The sequence below is a fragment of the Pleurodeles waltl genome, chromosome 5 (assembly GCF_031143425.1).
Source record: "Pleurodeles waltl isolate 20211129_DDA chromosome 5, aPleWal1.hap1.20221129, whole genome shotgun sequence".
In the NCBI taxonomy this organism is placed as follows: domain Eukaryota; kingdom Metazoa; phylum Chordata; class Amphibia; order Caudata; family Salamandridae; genus Pleurodeles; species Pleurodeles waltl.
Genome location: NC_090444.1, coordinates 1,385,917,732 through 1,385,942,621, shown reverse-complemented (window position 1 = coordinate 1,385,942,621; position 24,890 = coordinate 1,385,917,732). Strand labels below are relative to the sequence as shown.

Sequence of the window (24,890 nt, the reverse complement as noted above, 5' to 3'; positions counted from 1 at the left end):
GGAGGGCAAGGCCTCCTTTATGCAATGGCAAGTGTAAATGTTCCTGTGCCACCCTACTTTGTCTGTTTGTCCATATGAGTGTAGTAAGGAGTGAGTGCAGTTGTTGGAAGGTTGCATGTAGGAGTGTATCAAATGAGTGTTGTAGTACATAGAGGCATTGGGGCGCAAAGACCATTTTTGCCACTGCTATGCACTCGATCATGGACAATGGAAGCATGAACCAGATTTATACCAAGGCCTTAAAACATCTACCAGTCTGTCTATATTATATTGCATTTGTTTCTGGGGAGTAGATGCTATCATCATGCATAGATAGCAATAATTTTTGGTGTTTCATCACAGCGAAAGGGGGGTAGCGTCACAGGATCCACCCTGTCAAGAAAGTCCAATCGATGGACTAAGAATTTATCCAAACTAATTCTTAGGCTGGCAATATCCCTGAATTTGTCCAAATGTTGAATTAATAGTGCAGTGATTCCCAAGGGGCATTGAGGTACAAAAGGGTGTCATCTGCGCACAACAACACCAAGAAGGTCGTGTTGACCAACCTGACACCCATGTCCATAAGGGTTTGCATGATAAGGATTGCAAGTGGCTCCAAGGCCAAAGCAAATAGTAAGGGCGACAGCACACACCCCTGCCTTGTACCCCTGCCCACAGTCCATGGAGTCGAGCACCAGCAGCCCACTCTTACTGTGGCCATCGTTTCAGTATATAACAGGGATATCCAGGACCGAAATGTAGGGCCAAAGCCCATGGCTGTCAGCACCACCATGAGGTACTGTCAGTCCACTGCATTGAAGGCATTAGTAATGTCTACTGACACCACCACAATCTCGTCCTGGGAGCTTGCAGTCTCATGTATTACATGCATTAACCGCCTTAGGTTCTTGACAGTGCTCCTGCCAGGTATGAAACTGCACTGATCAGTATTCACCAGCCGTGTGATCACTGTTCATAGACGGAATTTTGGTGTCAGTGTTAATCACGGTAAGGAGTTGGCTTGGACCTACACAGAAGGGTCCAAGCCAAGTTTTGGTATCATTATGATGCATCCATTCCACATCGTGGGGCTAAATCCCTTTCATTTTGGCTTCTAGAAATACTTCCAGTAATCAAAGACTTGTGCACTATGTAAGTCTTATAAAACCCATCCAGGAAGCTATCACTAACTGGCGATTTCCCTACTGGCAGTGTCCTAAGGTCTGTTTTAAGCTCCTCAATTTTAATGTCTGCGTCCAATTCCTGCGCTTCTAAATCACTAATCTGCGGTAGAGTGAGAGCTCCCAGAAAGTCTGGTGGTCAGCTGTGTCCCATCCGCCAACTTTGAAGTAAACCTGCTCCAAGTGTGCCTTGAGTGTCTACTATTTCAGTCTGTATGCATGCATCAGCCCCCACCGTTGTCTTTAGGCGCATGGTAGATGTGCATGGTGTTTCACAGTGCAGTATCCACTCCAGCAATCGCCCAGAGTTATCCCCCTCACTATGTAGCAATTTTCTTTATGATTTCAATGTGCATTTTTCAAGTTGCTCTCTCAGTGATAACATCTTGAAAAGTAGAACAGACTTGTCTTTTCTCCCTTCGCTATGGGCAGGCGACAGCCTCTGGCATGCTGCAAGTTTTCTCTCCTCCTGAAGGAGTTCTGCTTGCAGAGTTTTGAGCACTCAACACATTAATCTTATGCATTGACCCCTAAGAACTGCTTTCATCGCTTCACACTCCATGGTTCAGCTTTGTGTTCCTAGCCAGTTTTCAGCAAAGTTGTGTTGGAGTATTTCTGCCAATGTGTCACTCCCATGCACCTCATGTAATATATCGGAAAGAAATCTCCATGTTTTGGTCAATTTTGGTCAGTTCAACGCTAACTCCCCAGTCCAGTGAACACACCACTGGGGCATTATCAGATAAGTAACAGGAGAGGTGCTCCACTTCCCCATCCCTTGGGGCTACATGGTCTGACATCAAGGTTCTGTCCAGCCTACTATATGTGCTGTATTCCCTCCTGAGTGGCATATGTATTCCCTCTGTTCAGGGTGGACCTCCCTCCACACATCTTTCAATCCCAGCTGGGCCATTTCTTCCCGCGGTTCTGCTGTCATCCTGGATTTAGTATTTGGGCGTGGGGGATGCCGATCTAATTCTCCATCCAGAACACAATTGAAGTCTCCCACCCAGAATATTTTAGCTTCTATTATGGGAATTAGCAATCCCCTGATTGCTTCGTAAAAATTACTATCCATCCACATCCACTAATGCCACCTCAATACCGTCTAGTGTACCCTTAAAAAACAGAAAACGGTCCTCAATGTCTGTCTCAATATATGTCAGTGTGAAAGGGACCGCTGGAGCAAACCACACCAGAACACTGCAGGAATATGAGGAATAAGTAGCATATGGACTTGACCACTCCATTTTTTGGCAAGTTTTTCTGCTTTCAGATCAGTAAGGTGCAATTCTTGTAGGCATGCAATACTTAACCCTTGTCGTTTTTAACTATGGAGAGCACTCTATAGCGTTTCTGATAGGATCCCGAAGCCCAAATGTTCCAGGTTAGGAGATTCCACATATTTAGTGTAGGATATTGCATGTAGGTTCGTAGTAGCGATGTACCTTGAACAATGCATTCATGATCTCGTAAGAAGTACCCATATAACAGATTAACAAAACAGTTCCCCTTCCATACCACCCTGGACATGTTTTCTCGTCCACATGTCTATACGTGTCAGGACCCACACTACCTCCCTACCCTCACCCACTAAAACGAGTAGTTCCCCTCAACAGTAATAACCGTCAGTGTGAACTCTTGATACCCAGTCCACCCTCACTAACACTTTATATAGCACAATGATGGGTACTGATTCCAGTTATGTCTCACTTGAGATCTCTTCAAGAGGCAGATACAGCATATTGACATCTATCAACGCATAACAGTTCAGGTAATGAAGCATACCACAACCCATTATATTTGTGATCCATACTTATGTATTTATATCTAAAGCATAATGTTGTTCTCCACCCAGCAAATAATGTCCACATAATCCCCTTCATCTCCTCCCACCAAGGTAACGAAGTCCTGGTATTACCCGATTGATGTAATTGTCTTGATACATGATAAACATTGCAGTATTGCAGTATAAAGGATATGGGTGCCCGAGTCTATGGCAACATGGAATTCCCATGGTCATGGGACTCACTCGCCATGCGCAGTTTCAGTCCCAATGTACTGCTTCATCTCCGTTGGATGGTGTAAGTGCTGTCTCAGCTTCAATAGAGCTCCTTTTCCAGGGTTCCTGTTCTTTAACGGCAGGAGGCATTGTGCCGTCCTCACGAATCACCACTCGGCCAGTACTCCCTCGAGTGGATTCCTCCTGTTGCGCCAGTCGTCGCCCACAGGTTCAACGCCATCCCAGGGTGACCATGTCCATCCATGACTAAACTTTGTCCGCTCGCTCAAATAACTGAGGTCCTCATTTTGACATTGGCAGTCTTTTATAAAGACTGCCAATGTCGCGCTGGCCACATGACCGTCAGTGTTATGGCCTCTTGGCTGCTCTCTGCCACTTTTAGGCAGGGAAGCAGCCAGCAGCCATACTAGTGTTCGGCGGTCTATTGGAGGTTGCACCACCAGCACGTCGGTATTGTGGTGACAGGCTGCTGGCGAAGGAGCAAGCACCATGGACCCCATTCCCTCCCAGATGACCACCAGGTAAGGTGATCTACCAAGGGCGGGATTGTTGAGTGTTGTGTGCGTTTATGGGGGGGGGTGTTTGTGTGAATGGAGGGGGGTGGAGGTGTTGTGTGTGTATGTGTGCGTGTGCATGCAAGTGTATGTGTGCTTGTGTGAATGCATGTATGCGGGGGCGGGGTGTCGTGTCCGTGTGTGCATCTGTGTGTGAATGAGTGCGCATGTATGTGTGCATGTATGTATGTGTGATTTGTGCCTGCATGGATGTACGGGGGTGGGGGTTGAGAATGGGGATTGCAGGGGTACAGAATGGGGATCTGTGGGAGGGTGGTGTCACAGCTTGGAGTGTGGGGGGCTTCTGATGGGGTCAGGGGTGGGGGTACAGTCCTACATGGAGGTTTTTTTTTGGGAGTCCGCAGTGGAGACAGAAAGTAGTATTCCTGTCGCCAGTATCATTACAGCCAGGGATTCTGTGGCGGGGATGCCGCCACAGAATCCCTGGTGGTAAAGATACTCAAAATACCGCGGGCAGTGTTAGGTGGACGGCCGGGTCGAAGGTGGTTAACCTTCGGCCAGTCGGTCCTTACCACCGGGTGGTACAGGTGGTGAACTGGCTGCACCAGTTCACTACTGTTGTCATAATTGGGCAGTCCTGCACTGCCACACTGTCGGCGGTCTGGCCGCCACTGCTGGCGTGGCGGAGCAGGACTGCCAGTGTCTCTTCAGTATAGAAGATTTCCATTTTAGCAGGATATAACAGCATATAGCAAATGTTCATAGCTCTGAGGCATTTTTTTTACCTCTACGAAGGTCTTGCGTTTCTCTTGAAACTTATGTGTATAGACAGGTAAATGGCAATGTTTCATCCTTCATATTGCAGTGTAGAATTTACCCTAGCCGCCTCCCTCTCTATAATTTAATTTAAGAGGTGGGCTATAATGGCTCGAGGAGGGGTCCCCATAGGAGGCCGAGCAGTCAGTTCCCTGTGCATCCTTGCTATAGGGAAGTGCTGTTACTCTCAATTTCTACCTGCAAGTCAGTATGTTTTGCCTGTCTCACTGGGATCCTGCTAGTCAGGACCCCAGTGCTCTTAGTTTGTGGCCTAATGTGTGTGTTGTCAGTAGTGCTTAACTCTGTCACTACAGTTCTGCTAACCAGAACGTCAGTGCTTATGCTCTCTCTGGTTCCAAATCAGTCACTATAGTTTAGTGACTTCATTTACCAATTCCAATTGGCACATTGGACCCCCTTATAAGTCCCTAGTATATGGTACCTAGGTACCCAGGGCATTGGGGTACCAAGAGATCCTTATGGGCTGCAGCATTTTTTTTTCCACCCATAAGGAGCTCAGACAAACTCTTTCATAGGACTGCCACTGCAGCCTGCGTGAAATAGTGCACACACTATTTCACAGCCATTTTCACTGCACTTAAGTAACTTATAAGTGACCTGTATGTCTAACCTACATTTACTGAAGGCTAGGTGCAAAGTTACTAAGTGGGAGGGCACCCTTGCACTAGCAAAGGTGCCCCCACACTGTCCAGGGCCAATTCCCCAGACTTTGCGAGTGCCGGGACGCCATTATACATGCGCACTACATATAGGTCAATACTATATGTAGCTTCACAATGGTAACTCCGAATATGGCCATGTAAGGTGTCTAAGATCATGGAATTGTCACCCATTCCAATTCTGGTTGGGGGGCAATCCCATGCAACCTGGGGCTCCACCATGACCCCCCAGTACTGCCAAACCAGGTGTCTGATGCTTACACTGCAGCTACAGCTGCTGCCACCTCACAGACAGGGTTCTGCCCTCCTGGGGTCTGAGCAGCTCAGTCCCAGGAAGGCAGAACAAAGCATTTCCTGCGGGAGACACGTGTTACACCCTCTCCCTTTGGAAATAGGTATTAAAGGCTTGGGAGGGGTAGCTTCCCAGAGCCTTTGGAAATGCTTTGAAGGGCACAGATGGTGCCCTCCTTGCATAAGCCAGTCTACACAGGTTCAGCGACCCCAGTCCTTGCTCTGGCACGAAACTGGACAAAGGAAAGGGGAGTGACCACTCCCCTGTCCATCCCCACCCCACGGGTGGTGCCCAAAGCTCCTCCAGTGTATCCCTGGCATTAGCCACCTTGATTTCCAAGGTATGGGGACAAGCTAGAGATCTCTGAGCAGCTAGTGCAGCAGGTGATGTCAGAGACCCCTCCTGATAGGTGCACACCTGGTTATGTAGCCAATCCCCCTCTCAGGGCTATTTAGGGTCTCTCCTGTGTGTTCTTCTTCAGATTCAGCATCCAAGTGTCCACCAGGAATCCTCTGCAACTCATGCTTCATCCTCTAACCACGGATCAACCACAGACTGCTCCAGGAACCACTAACTGCAGCAAAGTATCCAGAAATGCTACTGCGACTCTGCAACTTCAGCTCCAGCCAGCAACTGCAACAGTTTCCAATGTGTGCATGCTCTGGGGACTCCCTGTCTTCACTCTGAACCAGAAGGACTGAAGAAATCTCCTGTGAAGTGACAGAGTCACTTCCCTACTCCAGTAGGCACCTTCTAAGATTACAACTGGTTCTCTGGGACTCCTCTCCTGGTGACAATCGTGCTCCCAGGAACACAGGAAGTGGACCCCTTCGACACAGACTGTCCTAAGGGACAGCTGTCCACATTTGGAGGAGGTAAGAGCTTGCCTTCTCTGTTTGCGACAGTACCCCTGTGCACTGCGTCATCTTCACCTCCTGAGGCCTCTGTGCACTATTTTCATGAATCCTTTGTGCATAGCCTGGCCCAGGTCCCCAGCACTCTGTCCTGTGATGCTCAACTCGCTGAGTTGTTCTCCAGCAGCGTTGGACCTTCTTTTGCAGTGCTGTAGCAACTTCAATTTGCACCTTCTTTGTTCCCATGTCCTGGGACTCCCATGGGTGCTGCCTGGTGACCTGTGGGTTCCCTCCAGTGTTGGGAGCCACCTCTACCTCCTCAGTCTGAGTTGAGGCCCCCAGATCCCTCCTGGTTCCAGGCAGTGCCATTCTGACGCAATCCATGACATTGCTTAAACCAAGGCTTGTTGGACGAATCCAACGCTGTAACTCACCTGCATCCAACATCTCCACGTGGTACATCCTTTGCATCATGGAGGAACCTGCAGCCATCTTCTTTGGTGCTCTTCTGCAGACTTCTTCCAACCGGAGAATCCTCTTTTGCACCATCTTCTAGGTTAGCAGGGGCTCCTGTCCTTCCTGGAATTTTCTGCAACTTCTGGACATGGTCTCCTCTCTTTACAGGTCATCAGGTCCAGGAATCCACCATTTGTGGTTTGCAGTCTTGCCTGGTTCTTGCAATAACTCTAATCACGACTTATAGTACTTTGCTCCTACTTTCCTGGGATCTGGGGTGGCGTATTTTACTCACCTTTGTGGGTTTCTTACACTCCCAGCACCCCTCTGCACACTACACTTGCCTAGGGGGGAATTTGTAATTCATATTCCACTTTCTTAGTATATGGTTTGTGTTGTCCCGTGCCTATTGCTTCCTATTGCATTCTATGGTATTTTCTATTGTTTGCACTATCCTATGACTATTTACTTACCTGATTTTGCTGTCTAGTGTATATATTGTGTAGAAAACTTACCTCCAGAAGGAGTATTACCTCTAAGATATTTGTGGCCTTGTGTCACTAAAATAAAGTACCTTTATTTTTGGTAACACTGAATATTGTCTTTTATTGTTTATAGGTACTGTATAACTATAGTGGTATATAAACAACAGGAAATATCTGAGACCAAAAGTGACTAAAAACAAATCTATTACATTTACGGTTCTTGTCCCATCATATAACAAGTTAAGCAATGTGCTCTTGGCACTGCGATTACATGCCATATTGATAGCCTTTACAAACATTTGCCAGAATATCACACTGCCGTCCAAAACAGAAATAGAAAGAGGACTTTCTCAGTGTGCAGGTGGTCACCATATTTGTTTCGGTAACAAGAAATATCTGAGACCAAAAACCTACTGAAGATAAAAAACAGCCCTTTAAATTAAATTAAAAGGACCTTGCTCTTTCATTTCTGTGTTTCGGTCTGCCTGCGCTATATGTGCTGCCTGGTTACGTCCCCTATTAGTCCAGATCTTGTCCACCCTCTTCCTCCTGTTATCTTGACCCTCCCACCTCCCCATACTACTGCTCCTTATGTACAGGGTTCCATGGTCCCACACTGCCATTGCCCTTTTAATTTTGGTCTCCTTCCTACAGCCATTGCCCTTTTAATTTTGACCTCTTTCCTACAGCCCCTGTAAACCCAGCATACTCTCATGGCCTTGGGGATTGGCTGCCATCAAGGGTGCAGTCTTGTATAAAAGCAGTACCCCTCTATGTGCCACCTGCTAGGCTTCTAGGCTTCTCAGACTTTCCCAGAAGAGAGTATGTATGCCCCTAGGTCCTGTTTGCTTTTTTAAATCGTGGCACCACTTACCTTATCCTGAGGACCATACTCTGCTGTGGCACCTACCTTCTGTCCTGACATTTGGAATCAACATTTTCTGCTCAAGGAGATCACCTGCAAAGAAAACAAAATAGATATCATTACTTGCACAGTAAGGCAAATTACCACCTGTTTGTTCTAGCCAGGAAAAAGAGTTCAGCAGCTGAAAAAAAGGCTTGGTTGATGATGGTATGCTCAATTCATAGAAGAAGTGGGACAACCTTCTTATTTTCTCTTTCCCAACCCCCTTCCCTTGGGAGCTCCTTGGTGTACACAGTTATTGGTGCAGTGTGCAAGTTGCCAGCCTCATGGTCTTGGTTTCGCTCCTGCAGACTGCTAGATAATTCAGGTCCATATTTTCTTGGACCTGGCATTCATCACAAAACCACAAAAGAACCACAAACATTACTAAATTAACCTGTGCTTGACCCTATGGTAGACTGGTACAAAAGCAGTCTGGTTGAACTTGGATGCAATAAGTATTCTATTTAGGCAGCACACAAACAGTAATAAAATTAGCATAGCACATGGAAAAAAAACCATACCAGCTAAAAAAAGAGTAAATATTAATAAATGAAATAACACCAAATCAAATTAAATCCATTCAGTTGAACCAGAGTTATGATTTTTTAAAGGTTTTAATGAAATCAAGCACCTAAAAGATCAAAGCGCAAACTGCAGGTATATGCTCGTGCAACACTGTTAAGATCAACCACAATGGTGCAGGGGTTGGATACAAGGGATGAATTTGGCCTGATCTCTGCTTACCCTCAGACGTACAGTAAATTCTTGAAAAAGTTCTTCAGACAGGAGCGTCTGGATGAGATCCTGGTGCAGGTCTTGACAAAGGCTGCAAAACTCTAAGCAGAAGAAGCTGGATTTTCAGGCTGAGGGGGTAGTCTTCATCGATGGGGTGCTGGTCTTCGTCATGCCTTGTAAAGCTTTTTACCTTCAAACTTGGAAAGTTTTCTGGAGCTTGGATTCAGCCAGTGGGACGAGGCTCCAGGCTGTAGCTGAAGAGGTCCCACAAGGCCAATTACTGCTGCTGGCAGGTCCCACTGAAGGGTATTTGCTGCTGTGGAAAATAATTTAGGGGCATATTTATAGTGCCCCAGCACCACCCCGCGGCACATTAACGTCTTTGTTTTTTATGTTAATGTGGCCCAACGAGGCCAAAATCACCGCTCCTTATTTACAGGGTGGCGCAATGCATGCATTGCGCCACTCTGTAACCCTTTGCGCTACACTATGCCAGAGCCAGGCATAATGTATGCAAAAAGGGCATTCCCAGGTTAGGGGAGCTGGAAAAATGGTGTAAGGAAATCTATAAGATTAAAAGGGGCCTTCCATTCTATAGAATTGGGTCCTATGTACTCTGCAGGAGTAGCGTCAATATTTTGGCGCTATTCACGCAGAGTACATCAATAGTTTCATGAAAAATTACGCTATTGCCTCCTACCCTGCGCCATGGTGCGCCATATTTTAAATACGGTGCACACGTGATGGCAGTAGGGGGCGCTAAGGGGTGCCCTCAGTGGGAGTTGTGGGGAAGTCAACCTCACCAGCAATGCACCTTAGTCTGATCGCAGGTAGGTCCCCCTGTCTCCAATCAGTCCTCACAGCACTTTTTGCAGAAACATTTTGGAATTCCAGGCTTTGGATTTTGGTAGGAAGAGGACACTTTAGCACCAGACCAAGGGTCCAGGATCTGTGGGAGGCACCACTTGGGGGTTGGACTCATACATTGGGGGCCAGCAGCAGCAGGCATGTAGGCTGCAGGGTATCTGGAGCTTGTTATGTCACTGTACCTTGCACACAAGACCCGCCAGAGCGGATTCACTCTGGTGGACCTAGGTTCAAGGAGCAGCTCAAACCTTCTTTCCTCAGGCAGAAGGGCAGTCCCCCCAGTAGCAGGGCAGCAAGGCAGTCTTTCCAGAAGCAGGGCAGCAGAGCAGTCCTTCTTCTAAGTGTTTTGCAAGCCCAGAAGGGATGAGAAGCATAGTTTTGGGGGGTCCCATATTTATACCTGGTGTCAGCCTGTTTTTATGGAAGGATTCTGTGTACTATCTCTAACCTGTGGCCCTGGAACATTCTTCCCTTCCCCTGCCAAGGCTCTAAACTGTCTGATGTGACAAAAGGCTGGTATCAGGTTCCTGTGTGTGTGCTGGAGGTAAAAACCTTTCATGTGTATGGGGGCAGGGTGCTGCTCTGCCCTCAGCCATCCCATTCCGTCTATACCTAGTCCCAGTTGTGTCACTGTTTGGAAGGAATACACAAATCCCAACAGCAGAGCCATCAACAGTCATGTGATCCAGGACACGAGCAGAAGGAAATCCTGCTGAGATATATGGAACCATGAGGGCTGCCATGTCTCCTTTGTAAAGAATCATGTGGATCTTGTCTAAGGCGGTCATGAGTACTAGTTCTGCATTGTGATTGGGCCTGAATATGCACTCCATGGGGTCAAGGAGCTGGTGGTTGATGAGGTGCTATGTGAGGCGTTGATTTATTAATCGATCTAAGACATTGGCTTGGTGTGGTAGGAAAAAGATGGGTTTGTAGTTTTAGAGCACGGCCGGGTCAGCAGATGGTTTCTTGAGCATGGGTGTGACGGTGTTGGATTTCCAGGTGTCTGGGAAATTGGCTGTTCAATGGAGCCATTGAGGATGGATTTTAGTGCTTAGCTAATTTGTGGGAGTCTTTGTTTAAAGCATAATGGGGGCAAGTGTCAGATGGGGCCCTCGAAGTAGCAGTGGTTTCGACAGTTGTGATGGCGGGCCATGAGGTCAGGCTTTGTTCTTCGGCTGTGATAGGAAGCTGAGATCCATCAGTGATGGGGACTGGTTAAGTGTTGAAGTTACTTTATTTGGAGGTGATTATGTACAGAAGAATTTTGAGAGCTTGTTGCAAAGTTCTTGTGAGGGGGTGATGTTGCTGGAGACAGAAGAAGGAGCGGTGAAATCTTTGTTGATGGCAAAGATTTCCTTGCTGCTGTTTGTGCTGGCATTGATGTGGTGTCCAAGCTGTGCATTTGGAGTTCCTTATCTGCTGGTGGTAGTGTTTTAGGGTAGATTTGAAGATGTCTTTATCCAAGGTTTCTTGACTTGTCCTATGTTTGTGCTCCAATCTTTTGCAATGCCATTTCATCAGCTTGAATTTCTCTTTGTACTAGTTGGCCGGTGGTTGGGTTCTTTCTGTTAGGTTGTGCTTGATGGAAGCCAGGGTGTCGATACTTGCAGTGATCCAATTCTTGGCGTTCTTGATGGCTTTCTGTAAGTTGTTAGTGTGCTTCAGTGCTTGCGTCATGAGGGCCTCTTCTGTGATGGTATGCTGAAACTGATGAGGATGTGGTCTCTCCAGGTCATAGTTGTTGACTTGTTGACTGTGATATTTCTGAATGAGGAGAACATTTGGTCCAATAGATGTACAACAATGTGTTGATGGTTTAAGTAACATTCTGGGTGAGGCCAAGGTTATTCAAGGTTTTTTGAAGGGCCATAAAGTTTAGGTTGGTGTGGTCTTCTAGGTGAAAGTTATGGTCTCCAGTTGAAGGTGCTGGTGCTAATGATGAGGGGTACAACAAGGTCTGTGATGTCACTGGAGAAATTGGTGCAGAGTCCTACTGGCCTGTATATGAGGGTTCTGCCTAGGGAGAAAGTGGCTGTAAAGTATATCTTAAACATGATGTGTTCCATGTACCTGGTGAGGGTGTCCCAGTAGGTGCTGTAGCTGATTGTGTCTTAGACTATGATGGAGATTCTATCTCTGGGCTTGTGCTGATGGTATTGCCTACTGATCTTGTAGCACGCAAGGATGGTTGTAGCGATGTCTGGTGCAAAGGTTGGGTTTAGCCATGTGACCTGAAAGAGCAGGTCTGGAGCATTGTTATGCAGTTCCATATCTCTTTAGTGCTTTTGGTGAGTAAGCAGGTGTTGGGAGCACACATGCATGTGTGACGTGTTGCATGGGTGGTTGTTAGTCTGTGTAAGGAGGAGGTAGGGCTCCACAAGAGTGCAACAAGCTGCGCATGAACATCAGAGTCTCCTCCTAAGTTCTTGAATTCTCCAAGAAACTGAAAATTTGGCACTTCACCTAGCTGCGACCCTTGCTCAGCCCATACAGCTTCTGCCTCAAGGTGAGCTGTGCTTTAAACTAACACACATAACTGAACAGAGCAAAACTTTCAGTCCCATACATAAAAAACAGCTATTAAAAGTATATTGGTTTTACAGATGCTCTTTTTCGACATGAGTTTGTTTGTGAATTTTTGAGAGTAACTATCACTCCAAACAGGCTGTGTAGTATCCTTCATTTTTTTTAATATGTATTTTTTTTAACTGCTCCTGTTTTGTACCAGATTTGGCTCTTTTATATTTTTTATCTTAATGTGGCAAAGCATTTTATAGCATATTTGCAATCCAACCTACAGGCTTATTTGCTGTTTCATCCTGAAATTCCATGTGATCCTACTCTCTAATTCCTATTGCAAAGGGATTTATCATAGAATAGTCAAAATTTGTAAAGGATACTTTATGTGACACAATAAAGTTTAAGTTAACTCCAATTTTTCTACCATTATCACTTTTTCATGTGTATTTTAATAATGGTCTTAGGTGACTTTTCACTCTTCTAAATGCTAGCCATCCTCACAAAGGTGTCACCCTCCTATAATCATCAACTCTTTCAACCCAGGGAAGTGATCTAGTGATTAAAACGATAAGCTACTCAGTTTCCCAATAAACAGCATTTCATTAGGATGTTATCTAGTGGTAGCCAATTGAGATTTGTGTTTTCTTTTACTTCTGTATAAATTGGTAAACTTATTTTCACATGCAATTTTATCTTATAATCCCCCCCCTCCGAAAAGGACTTAGGTTCAGAGTTTGGTCACAATGCACTTTCTTTATCACCCACAGTTATTTGAACTTTCTGATAATTGACTACTTACTCTGATGGTTGACTTGTACACACAAGTTATTGTCAGCTTATCATTGATCCTTGTAGTATTCTCTGTCCACATGGTTCCTGTTAGGGATAGCATAGGTTCTGTTCTCATGCCTGGGTATCTTCAAAGACTGTTTCAGTTGCACAGATTAATTGTTTATAAAGTATGATGTTCCAGGACCTATGCTTTTGCCAATATTCCTAAGCTCTAAAAGAAGTAGTACTAATGCAGATGTCTCCTGAACAAGCACACACTGGGGGTTATTCTAACTTTGGAGGAGGTGTTAATCCGTCCCAAAAGTGACGGAAAAGTGACAGATTTACCACCAGCCGTATTACGAGTCCATTATATCCTATGGAACTCGTAATACGGCTGGTGGTATATCCGTCACTTTACCGTCACTTTTGGGACGGATTAACACTCCTCCAAAGTTAGAATAACCCCCACTATCTCTTATTCTTTCTTTCAGGCATCTGGTTCACAAAGGTTTGTGGCAGAAGTGCAGAGGTGAGACCTTACGATTCATCTGCTGCTGGGATGGCTACTCAAGGGTTACCACTATGACTGTACTTGTAATATTGCCTAAGAGGCATTCCAGCAAGGCAAAACTTGAGACCTAGAAAACATGCCTAAAGTGCCTGGGAAACACAATTGCAAACTGAAATCGCAGGAGATGTTGTTGAAAATTAGGTTTTACTATCTTTCGCATTTAACATTCCGGGGAGAGGATTTTTGAGGGCCCACATAGCTATCCATTGTATCAGGGTAGGACGAAAGTTGGATCTGTGGAGATGCTGTGGAGAGAGGTGTACCGGACATTGGGAGAGTGGTTGCCAATGATGTTGATTCTTGTTTGAAGCAGTCATGAGAGGCATGGTGTTGTTAAGTAGATTAATGTTTGATTGCTAAAAGTCATTTCAAATAACACACAATAAAATATAAAATACACAAACATACTGTTATACATAAAAGAAAGCAATTAGATAATTACTGGGATACATGGATATGTACAGAATAATATTCATTAATTCCTACCAGAATAATAAAGGTAAACATTGGAATTAATGCACATTCATAAAAGAGAATTAAATTGCAAACATAGGCCCTCATTATCACAATGGTGTAAAAAACGCCTACCGTTGTGGCGACGGCTGCCAAAAGACCATCGCCCAGATACCATCCGTTCGCCGAATTATGACAACAGCTGGATTATTGCCACAAGAAGGTCGGAAAGCCGGCTGTGGCCATAGTGTCGGATGGTATTAAGGTGGTGCTGCTACCACCAGCAGCGCTACGCCAGGAGACCGCCACCAGCCGTATTTTGTGAAATAATGCAGCCTGGCAGTGTTCTGCTGGCGGACGCTGCTAACGGTAGCAGCGCCCCGTCCCCTGCCAGAAGACCCCCTGGAAACAGGTAAGTTGAGTTTCTGACAGGGGAGGGGGTTGGGGGTAGTTGTGTGTGTGGGGGTGTGTGCATGTATGTGTGTGTGAATGCAAGTGTGTGTTTAGTGTTGTTTGCTTACGTGTATGAAGGTGTGAGAGTGCGTTCATGAATGTGTGTGAGTGTGTGTATGAATGGAAATGTGAATGCGTGTATGTTTGGATGTGTGTGCAGATGTGTGTGTGAATGAATGAATATATGTGTGTATGTATACGTGTATGTCTGTGTGGATGAGTATGTGTCTGCATCTGTGTGTGTGTGTGTATGGGGGAGGAGGTTGGAAGGGGGAATGTGGATGAAAGGGGTGGTGGGGAGCATCTGGGGAGTGTTGGGGGAGGGGACCTCCTATCACTGACAGGGAAAGAACATCACAGAAACCATGGCGGTAGGCAGGGTCATGATACAGCCGGTGGCACAATAGCAGCTGCCGGGCTAGAGATTGTTATCTCCAGTCCAGGGGCTGCTACCGCCATGGCGGTCGGAGTGGTACATTGGCGGATTGGCTTCAGCCAACCCGCCAATGTCATAATGTGGAGGTAAGTACCGCCAGCCTGTTGGCGATACTACCGCCACATTATCTCCGACTGCCGGGGTCATACTGACCCCCATAGTCTTAAATAGTGCAAACGTGCTTCTTAACACTATCTTTTTTAACTTGATTAAAGCGCGTTAAATAAAGTTTTTAAAAAACGGTTAGCAGCAGCAAACATAACTGAAAAACATTCTCTCCGCTGCCATCCAATAATAGATATACATATCGTACTATAAAAGTGTGATTCAAAAATACAGTGGCAGAATCAAATTTAACTTTAAACATTCATCCTGCTACAATCTAAATAGTATAAGTGAGGCTTAAGTGTTTTGGCCACTGCAAGTTTTAAGGTACAGATATCAAAGTGCAAAGTGCACATGATAATAATGTAAACCTTTCCGCTGCCTCCAGAAACTTCACAACCCCGCTACCATACAAACAGTATAATAAAACCTTAAAGGTTTTAGCCACTGCAGGTTTCAAGGTGCAAATATCAAAGTGCAAAGTGCTCATGATTACAATATGAACCTTCTTTCTTCTACCTCCAGAAACTTCCCAACCTGGCAAATCAATGGTACTGACTTGTCCGATACACATTACTTAAGGGCTTGTTGACATGTTCTTACACCTCCTTCTATGAACAGTGGTTTTAGAAAAATGCAGCATTAAGATTTCCTCAGTGTACCTGCACAGCCTACAACTATTAGATGCCCATTGTTTTGATCATTTTGGGGTGCCATCTTTTGTTGGATATCTGCCAAGGTATAATTTCAGAAACACACCACTAATATGTGACTGAAAGTAAGTAGTCAAAAAGGACTGGATCTCAAGCGTATCATAAGAATGTATCACAGTCCAAGCATGCTTCTTACCTGCTATTGAATTGTTATCCACTAGTAGCAACAGTACCTTTGTCTTTTGATTTAAAAACTGTTTGAAATAGATTCTGTTCATTTCAGGGAAACCCAGCTACAACAGCATAACTCTGACAGCACTTTGTCAAATAGGATATCCAGGCACTAGCATACATAGAATTATTAATTTCTTGCCAGCACACAGAGGCTAGAGAATCTGGATCAGATAAGGATAAGGAATGCAAACCTTTAGGAAAGGCCACCTGTCTTACTAAAGCTTGTTTTTGAAGCCCAAATGGCATTTCTGTTTGACCAATGTCTTTTAAAATCTTAAAAACAGTCTTACATGCCGTAAATTAGCAACAGGTCAAGTAACTTAACATCTTTTCCTTTGAAAATAACTGAGCCATGAGCAAGAGAAGGGGTCAACTTGGCTCCCATAATTTTAAGCACCATTATATGACTGGCAACGCAATTTATCACATTATGTTCAACAAATAAATTGAGGAGGCTGTCTTAGCTATTAAGGTATTAAAGTGACTTTTAAAGGAAAGTTTATCATCAAATAAAATTTCCAAGTACATATAATTTAGTACTACATCAAAAGACCCTCCCTTTGCATAACAGGCACAGATTTTAGTGTTGTTTGGGCCTATTATCATTAGCTTAGTTTTCTTAATGTTCAGTTCCAGACAATTACATAAAGTACATTCCTAAAATTACTTTATTAGGCGTTGTAGGCTTATAGGGGTCTCACTAGGAAGAACTGTGTCATCCACATATGGCAGACACTTTAAGTGGCATTTTGCAAATTTTGGAGGGTGGGCTTTAACATTGTCAAAGTGCTGACACAGTTCTGGCATAAAAAGATTAAATGAACAAGGAGCAAGCACACAACCTTGCGGAGACCGTTACAGGTTTTGATTCGATGAGTCAGATTGAAACTGTCCCCCACCTTTACCTGGACCCAATTATTTGTATATAGGAGGATAATTAGACCTAGTAATTTGCAGGGAATACCCCAACACAAAGGTTTTTTTCCCATAAAATGGTGCAGGGGACTAAGTCAAATGCTGCTTTTCGATCTACTAAGCAGATGTATCAATTTTGCTTTTTCAGGATAGCCTGGTCTGCCAACAAGGTATGTGTAAGTAGACTGGCAATTGTAAACTGGCCTTTCCAAAATCCTGATTGATTAATTGGTATTAGATGCTGAGCCATTGGCCAGTCTTCGAGGTCCGCCAACAGTCAGAAAGCAAAGATTATTGCATCAACATCAGTTAAAGCTATTAGCTGAAAGGTCGCTGGATTATCTGGTGGGCTGGACAATTCTTACTTTCCATGATTCATGAACTCATGCTCCAGTAAAACCGTATTATATAAAGGAGTCAACACCCTTGCCCATAATTCAGGATTGGCTATGAAAATAGTGTTTGGTAGCCCATTTGGGCCGGGGGATCCATTTGTTCTAATTGAAAAAATGAAGAAGGCGTCCTCTTCCTCATCTAGTTGCTCCAGACTTGTAAATGTTCACAAAGCATTTGGCTAAACAGATTATTTCCTGGGGGTTCACATGTCTCAACTTCATTAACCCATGATTTACAACAAGTCTCAGTAAAAGAGGAAACATTCTTTTTACAAGCAACCACACAAGGAGCATACATATTGGTTATAAAATCAGCCTAGTCATTTTCTCTGATATCAGCACTACAAGCCATATTACCACCTTATCCAGTTCATTAATTATCCTCCAAAAAACCTTAGTGGTAGTTCGCTTGGATACGCTGAGTAGCCTATTCCATAAATCCGGTTGGTAGGCCATCTTTGCCTGCCATACCTTTTGTTTGTACGTTTACTTTAGTATCCTCAATTTATCCTTGGAAGAGGAAAAGGGCAGACAACTCAATTAATATTTTCTTTCTATAGGCAGCCCTTCATTTGTTGGAGCAGTTGAGGTGTAAACCATTTGCTACCAGCTGGCCTCAAAGGAAAAGCTTTTATTGTATTGCGTGCAGCAAATCTATCAAGTATAGTATTATTAATGACTTTCCACTTGGCCTCCATAGATTCTTCAGATACCTCATCAGAAATACTGGATCTAATTACAAGCTCGGCAAATTACAATATTTCAACCTGGTTGTCAGAGTGCCATACCAATCTTTTCAAATTCTAAGAAGATGTTATTAGCAGTTGCACATTGCATTTGCCTTCACAATGGACAGGCAGATCTAAGACTAGTGCTTGTGAATTGTGATCACCTTCAACTCTTGGTATAATAATATAGCTACTGATATTGTTTGCCAAGTCAGCTGAAATGCAAGTATAATCAATTACTAAACAGTGCTTAGTGTTTTTGAAGGTAGGTATAGTAGATGGGATTGTTAAAGAGTTTTCTCTAAGCAAATTTAAGCCAAGCTGACACAGATGATCACAAAAAATGTAACAACATCATTGTTTGACTTATCAGATGAACATACCATTGTGAGATGAGTGTTAAAATCACCAGAGATTAGTAGGTTGGTGTTTGGGTAATATTGTGTAAGTGATTTAACAATATCCCACAGTATGCATAACTGATTCATTTTGCAATTTCTTTTTATACTCAAATATATGTTTAATGTGATCGGTGGGAAACAAAACAATATTAACACACATTGCAACCAGAACAGCTGGAAGTCTATTGCCTGGGCATTAACTTCCAAATTAGTAGCAATATACATAGAAAGCCCTCCTTTGGCATGGATGGCTGGGACAATATACTCTTTGAGGCCAATTATTGGAGTACTTTGCTCTTTCCATGTTTCTTGAAACATCATGATTTCAAAGGTTTGTAAGAAGGATACAGTATGTAAATCATCCAACACTTTCCAAAGGCAATGGATATTCCAAGAGCAGATTCTTATCAATGCTTTCATGGAGTCTAAAACATTCAGGCATCAGGCCACACCACTGTGTTTTGATTTAGATAGAGTAAAGGGGAGCAAAGCCTAGACTTCCATGTGCACATTGTTTTTGTAAAAAATGTTAATAAGTCCATATTCCTGAGATTGTGTTTGTAATTGAAAGACCAGCATAGTTACCTGGGTTCTTGAGGGAGTCAATCGCTCCTCATAGGAGCCATGTTTCATGATTCAACTTAGCAGATCTTTTGTGAGACAGAGCTTCCTTCTTCGTTGGAACTACTGCCATTAGTACCGAAGGATATTTTGGTAGAACAGGTTTCCTGACCTCTGTGCCCCATTCAGCAAAGACAGATCTACTTTCAAAGATTTTGTGTGCATTTACAGTATTAGGCCAAGTAGTAAGGGTAGATTAATGTGTGGGATAAGAACGTTCTTACGTAAATTGAACAGATACAAGATCGTGGGATTTAATAAATTATAAAGTTGGAATAGAAGCAGTTAATTTTAGTGAAGTTTCTGGGTTGCGCAGATTATGCACTCCTCTCGAGTCATATAAAGGGTGGAAAATAATTTTTACTTCATCTAATAAGCCCAATAAATATTCCCTGTATCGGTGCAAGCCTTCAGCCTCTAAATTGGTAATGACTATCGTCTCATCAGGCAGAGTTGTCAGGGGTTCAACTTGAATCTCACCACTGTCCCTCCTAAACCTGAACAATTGCCCAGAATTACTCAAATAGGTAGGTTTTTGATTACCATTGTATGAAATATCTGATGTACTAGGCTCATTTGATATTACTTAAGTTCTTGAGTGATGGGTTTCCTTATCAATCGAGAAATTCTGGCTTATCCTTGTTCCTTCACAATTTGTTCTTTCTAGTAATTGTTGACCAGTAGTATTTTGGTGTGCCTAACTTGGTTTAGCAGGGACAACCCTTGACTCTAGTTTTTTTTAGGTATCTGCTTGCCAAATTGTTGATTAGGTATAGGAGTGATGACTTGGCAGGAATTAGAAGTGATAACTTGACTGGAACTATAAAAGACCACCACTGGGTCTACCATTTTTGACTGCAGCAGCCCATAAAGTTGATCATTAAATTTAAAGATTGGAAAACAAGCATTGGCTTTACTTCAGAACCCATTGCTATTGCTTTCTTAAATTTGTTATGAGCCTTTCTTAACCTCTTCATGGCCCTTTTCATTAGAGGAGTTTGTGAGCTTAGGCATTTGGACGAATTGGAGGCATTAGAAATTTGCGTACTGTCCGCAGCTATCATCTCTACTGGGAGAGCCTTCTCAACTCTTCCCTCACCAAAACAGGCTCAGCATTTGTAATTTTGTTTATATTCTCAGCTAGTATTATTTTAAAAGAGCCGGCTTTTATAGCTACATTGTTTTCTTGGATTGTGTACACCCTTTAAGTTGATTCCTTTGGGGAATTATTCATCAAAACTAGGGCCAGCACTTAAACCTGTGCTTGTTTAGGGAGGGTTGACATTACTATCTTACATTTTGGGTTGTTTGACAATTTCTTTACTTCCTCCACAAGGGATCCCACTATCATAGGAAGGTCTGCAACTTTATCTAAAATACAAGCACAGGTACAAGTTGCTAATTGATTACTTACAATGGATTGTGCTCTTACAACCAAGTTAGTTAAATTATGCAGTTTGAAATCTATACCTGCAACGTAAAGGGCAACATTATTAAACTCCACCTGAATATGTATTTTATCAGAATGGAAGTTTAGGGAACCTGTAGTAGCATCCATTCTGTTTAGGATGTTCTTTCATAACCCGGAATCTGCAGACCCCGAGGTTTGTGGGGATATAGCCTTTTCATAGCCGAATGCGTAAAATGTTGCCAAAAATGAGAGATCAACAGATTTCAAGAAATTGTCAAATTTGTCTGCCTCTACGGGACCTTGCTCTGCAACATAGAGTTATCTACATCAACTTTCAATGGTGTTAAGGTTGGTTTTAAGTCAAAATATTTCTTACATGTTTTCGGGACTTGACTAAAATGATCATCCTTAGAATTGTAATTAAAATGCTCCTTAGTGGGAGTATCAAAAGCATCAGAACCATCAAAAACAAGCTCTCCAACAATAGTAACAGTAGTTGGAGAACTATGTTTGACTTCCTTAGTCAACTTAGAAAGAGACAGCCCCATATCTGTAGGGATGTGTTCTGGCTAATTGGTATTTCTTAGAAGTATCACAGAATTTGCTTACCTTAAATTTAGGTTTGATCGATTGGATGGGTCTTGACTTAATCCAGCATCCTTAAATTGTTGACCTGATTCCAGCAATGTAATGATTTGAGATGGTATTGGGAATCAGCCTTCTGGGTTCGTGTGGATCTCTGCTTCAACAACCATTGAAAGAAATTCGGTACCAGACACTGGATGCTTAGTTGGACAATTGTCAAAGACAACTTTGTTTGATGAAAGCTCAAATAAAACCCCTCTCTGGAGCAGCATAGGACTGCAGGTGGATCTTAAGGTATCATAGTTGACAAGTCAGTTGGAGGTGATTCCTCCCCACATTGAGTTTGTGTTGGTAATCTAAAATAGTCCACTAGGTGGGAATGAGAGGACTCAATAACCATACTGTTTCTAGATTTATAGAGGCCTCCCATGCCCAGGCCTGTAGGAGACATTGGCAGAATAGCAGTTGAAGAGCCACTTGATTCCTTTAAGGCTCAATCTGAACCAGCAATGAAAGCAACTTGGACCTTCTTCTGTATCCTCCGCTTTTTGGTGGGTTGCAAGGACCCACATGGACGCCCAAGAGGACGGGTGAGCTCACGAGGGGACCTGCAAACCGCATCTGTACCTAGCTGAACCGTCTCCACTACCCACTGGCTCAACCTTCCAGTGGCAGCGACTAACACTTCTACCACACCAACATATGCCAGCCCAACCAGGCCTTGGATCGCTTATTATCTTCAAGTTTTGTTTTTATGTCTAATTGTCTCTCTGCCTAATTGTCTCTCTGTAAACTCTGGATGAGTCTCTGGTGCAAAGATGTTTTAAATGGAGATTACTTGCTGATACTGGCTGACAAATTGATAGTAATGATGGCAACTATAGCAATAGTGGAGGATGGAAGAAGATGTGCAGAACGGTTGTCAAGACGTCTGACACAAATTTTGCACTACCATAGCTGAGCCTACACAGAGCATCCAGCACCCAAAATTTTTAACTTAGATTTAGATTTAGGGAGCAAGCATGGAGGTACAAGCAGACTTGAACTTAGGCTTAGGCAAGTGGTAAACGTCCATTCATTCCTGATAGGAATCCTTTTAAAAGCGTGTATGCAGTGAGTATGGACATCTTAATTAATGTCCTTCATGTGGCTTGGTATTTGGTACTCTCCCCATTCTCTCCTCACAATGGAAGTAGCAGTTGTGGCTACATGATGGTGGGGTGGGCACATGGGTCTTGAAGAACCAGCAATACAGCAGCATGGCAAAGCACGACAAAGCATGTCAAAGCAAGTAAGCAAGCATGGGCAAGGCAAAGCCACTCCCAATACTGGCAAAACAATCCAAGCCAAGCCTAGCTCAGTCCATCTACAGTCCAACTACAGTCCAGCCACAGCCACCGGCAAGCCAACAGCCCAGCAACAGTTCAGCCATTCAACAGTTCAACAGCCTGCATTACCTGCAATAATGGCAGCAATGGCGGGACGCAACATCAATCCTCGGCCAGTCCGACCTCCTGGCCAGCACCGAAAATGACCTGGGAAGGCCAGTACTGGACACGTGTCGGGGGGCGCAACTGTGATGGTATTCTGCAATTTAGCCAAGGCTCACTGCTCCTGTGGCTTGCTCTGGCCCCTTCTTTCATAACACATAACATGCTTCTCTACAATAAACAGCGACTCATTTACATTTCTTCACAGGCTCCTCCCTTGCACTGTAACGAAGTGCAGTTTTATTTTAAAACTATAGGCAACTTTGAAACATATCAAAGAAGAATGAAGATGTCTTCTTGAAGAGTATCACTTTGATAAGAATATCATGTTGTTCTTCTGAACAGCAAACCACCACATTCTGCAAGATAACTCAGTGTGTTAGAAACTGCTTTTTCATTGTGCAGAAACAAATCCCATTTTGAGGAGTTCTTCTACAAAACAAGAAAAACCCCTACTGCGTGGTCATGACACAACAGACAAGTCATCACTGCATTTACGACAAAAGGACTTTTGTTGTGCTATTTGGGACATTTTCACTGTAAATTCCCCGTCGTCATGTCCAGGAACTTTTAATATGGCAAGCATAAAAGAATTACTGAGGCTTAAGTTACCATCCTTTCTGATCTTTTGTGGTGGCTGATGTCATGGGTCCACTCATGGTAATTTAAACTTTCTCTACATGATTATTTGTATGAACTTTCCTCTAAATGTATGAGGTATATCATTTTTGCAATTTTAAATTTACCATGCACCTAGCATTAATTCTTGAACTCCAAGGAGAGCTGATACAATCTGAAACAATAGAAAAAATATTAACTGCCAACATTTTCAACAAGGGAAAGTAAAACTGGGAATACTATTATAAATACTAACATGGGATAGCTGAGAGAAGACCCTGCACTCTCGCCCACAGTAGTCAGTGTATCCCCCGACTAAATATTACACTTTGCCAACAGAGATGTGGGGAGAATAACTAAATACCAGAACATGTGCACAGGGAACAAAATAAAAATACCACAAACAATAGATCATTGAGAAAGAACTATTATGTTATTCACGACTTGCATTAATTGACTAACACAGCAATTCTTTTTCAATGACCTATTGATTGTGGTGTATTTATTTTGTTCTCGTATTTAGTTCTTCTTCCCACAACTCGGTGGCAATGTGAATAATATAAGTAGCTATATCCCAAAACACAAATACTTTTTTTGTATTAGCCCTGCCCAAGAAATTACTTTCACTCTGGCATTGTGCAAGCTCCACTGTATTGCCTTTCTTCAAAAATGCTTGTTATATCATTCCGATTTGCCCGTAACATCTTCTGTCACTCTTCTATTATCTCATGCTGATTATTACTGACGCTCGGACAGGTAACCTGGCTTCTCCATGACCATTATTACCTGAAATAAGGAGTAGGCAGCACTTTACACATGAATGTACAAAATGAAAATAGGCCTTGTAAGTAAGGGGGGACGCAAAGAACATATCACTAAATGTACCTGTACCAGGAGTGCAAGGGGATACAGGATACAGGCGTGGATCAGCTTCTTAGCTCGCATCTCTTCTCAATGTCCTGGGGGTACATTGAAGACCTTAGAAGGCAGAAGCGAGAACTGCTTTCAGAGCCCAGGAGGTAAAAAGGGGAAGCAGGCTGAGCCAGGTGAAGACACGGGACCCAAGACGATGGAAGCTGGGATGGGACGCGGCAAAGAGGACGCGGGACCTGAGGCGTTGTAAACTGGGACGCGAAGATGATGAGGGTCCAGAGGCGGCTGTATCCGAGACGTACATCAAAGAGCTGGGACCACAGACGGCCTAGAGAGCAAAAGGAGGAGGTGTCAGTACCAGCCAACCACGCCAAGGTACGGTCCTTTTGCCATAAGAGCACGTCTAAAGAGGGAAGGGGAGGGTGGTGAAGAGGAGAAGGAAGAGCTCATATCAACTCAGGGGGCACTTTTGGGTTGTTATGGCTGAGACTCTATCCGGATCAGTTACACACAGTGCAGGCACATGTTTTTTTTTTTAACCACAACTGGTTTGAGACCCCACCCTTCCCTCACGAGTACTCCTCATTACCCATCCTCAGGAACTCAACATGTAAAAAACTACCTGATCCAGGATCCTTGTTTTTCTCTCACTCTTTATCCGAGTAGGCTGGCGGCAGTAAAGGGGTGCATCATAGTTAAGCATTGAACCTAAGGAAATAGACAAAAGGAGATAATTATTGTCTACATTCAGAAGAATACACAGACAAGGAAATACAATTAACATTAAAGTGACACACGACTTATAGAAAAATCAAATAAAGTAAACAGATTTAACCCTAACTAGTCTAGCTGCCCTTT

General features: G+C 43.6%; 1 long non-coding RNA gene across 1 annotated transcript in view; it reads right to left on the bottom strand.

The window, feature by feature from the left end:
- LOC138296492 (uncharacterized) overlaps positions 1-24,890 on the bottom strand; it is a 91,746-nt gene that overhangs the window by 9,147 nt on the left and 57,709 nt on the right. Inside the window, exons 3-5 of the long non-coding RNA XR_011203844.1 lie at positions 24,655-24,740; positions 24,045-24,360; positions 8,195-8,242 (exon numbers count right to left, since the gene is read on the bottom strand). This is a non-coding gene — a long non-coding RNA (uncharacterized lncRNA). The remainder of the gene's footprint in view (positions 1-8,194; positions 8,243-24,044; positions 24,361-24,654; positions 24,741-24,890) is intronic.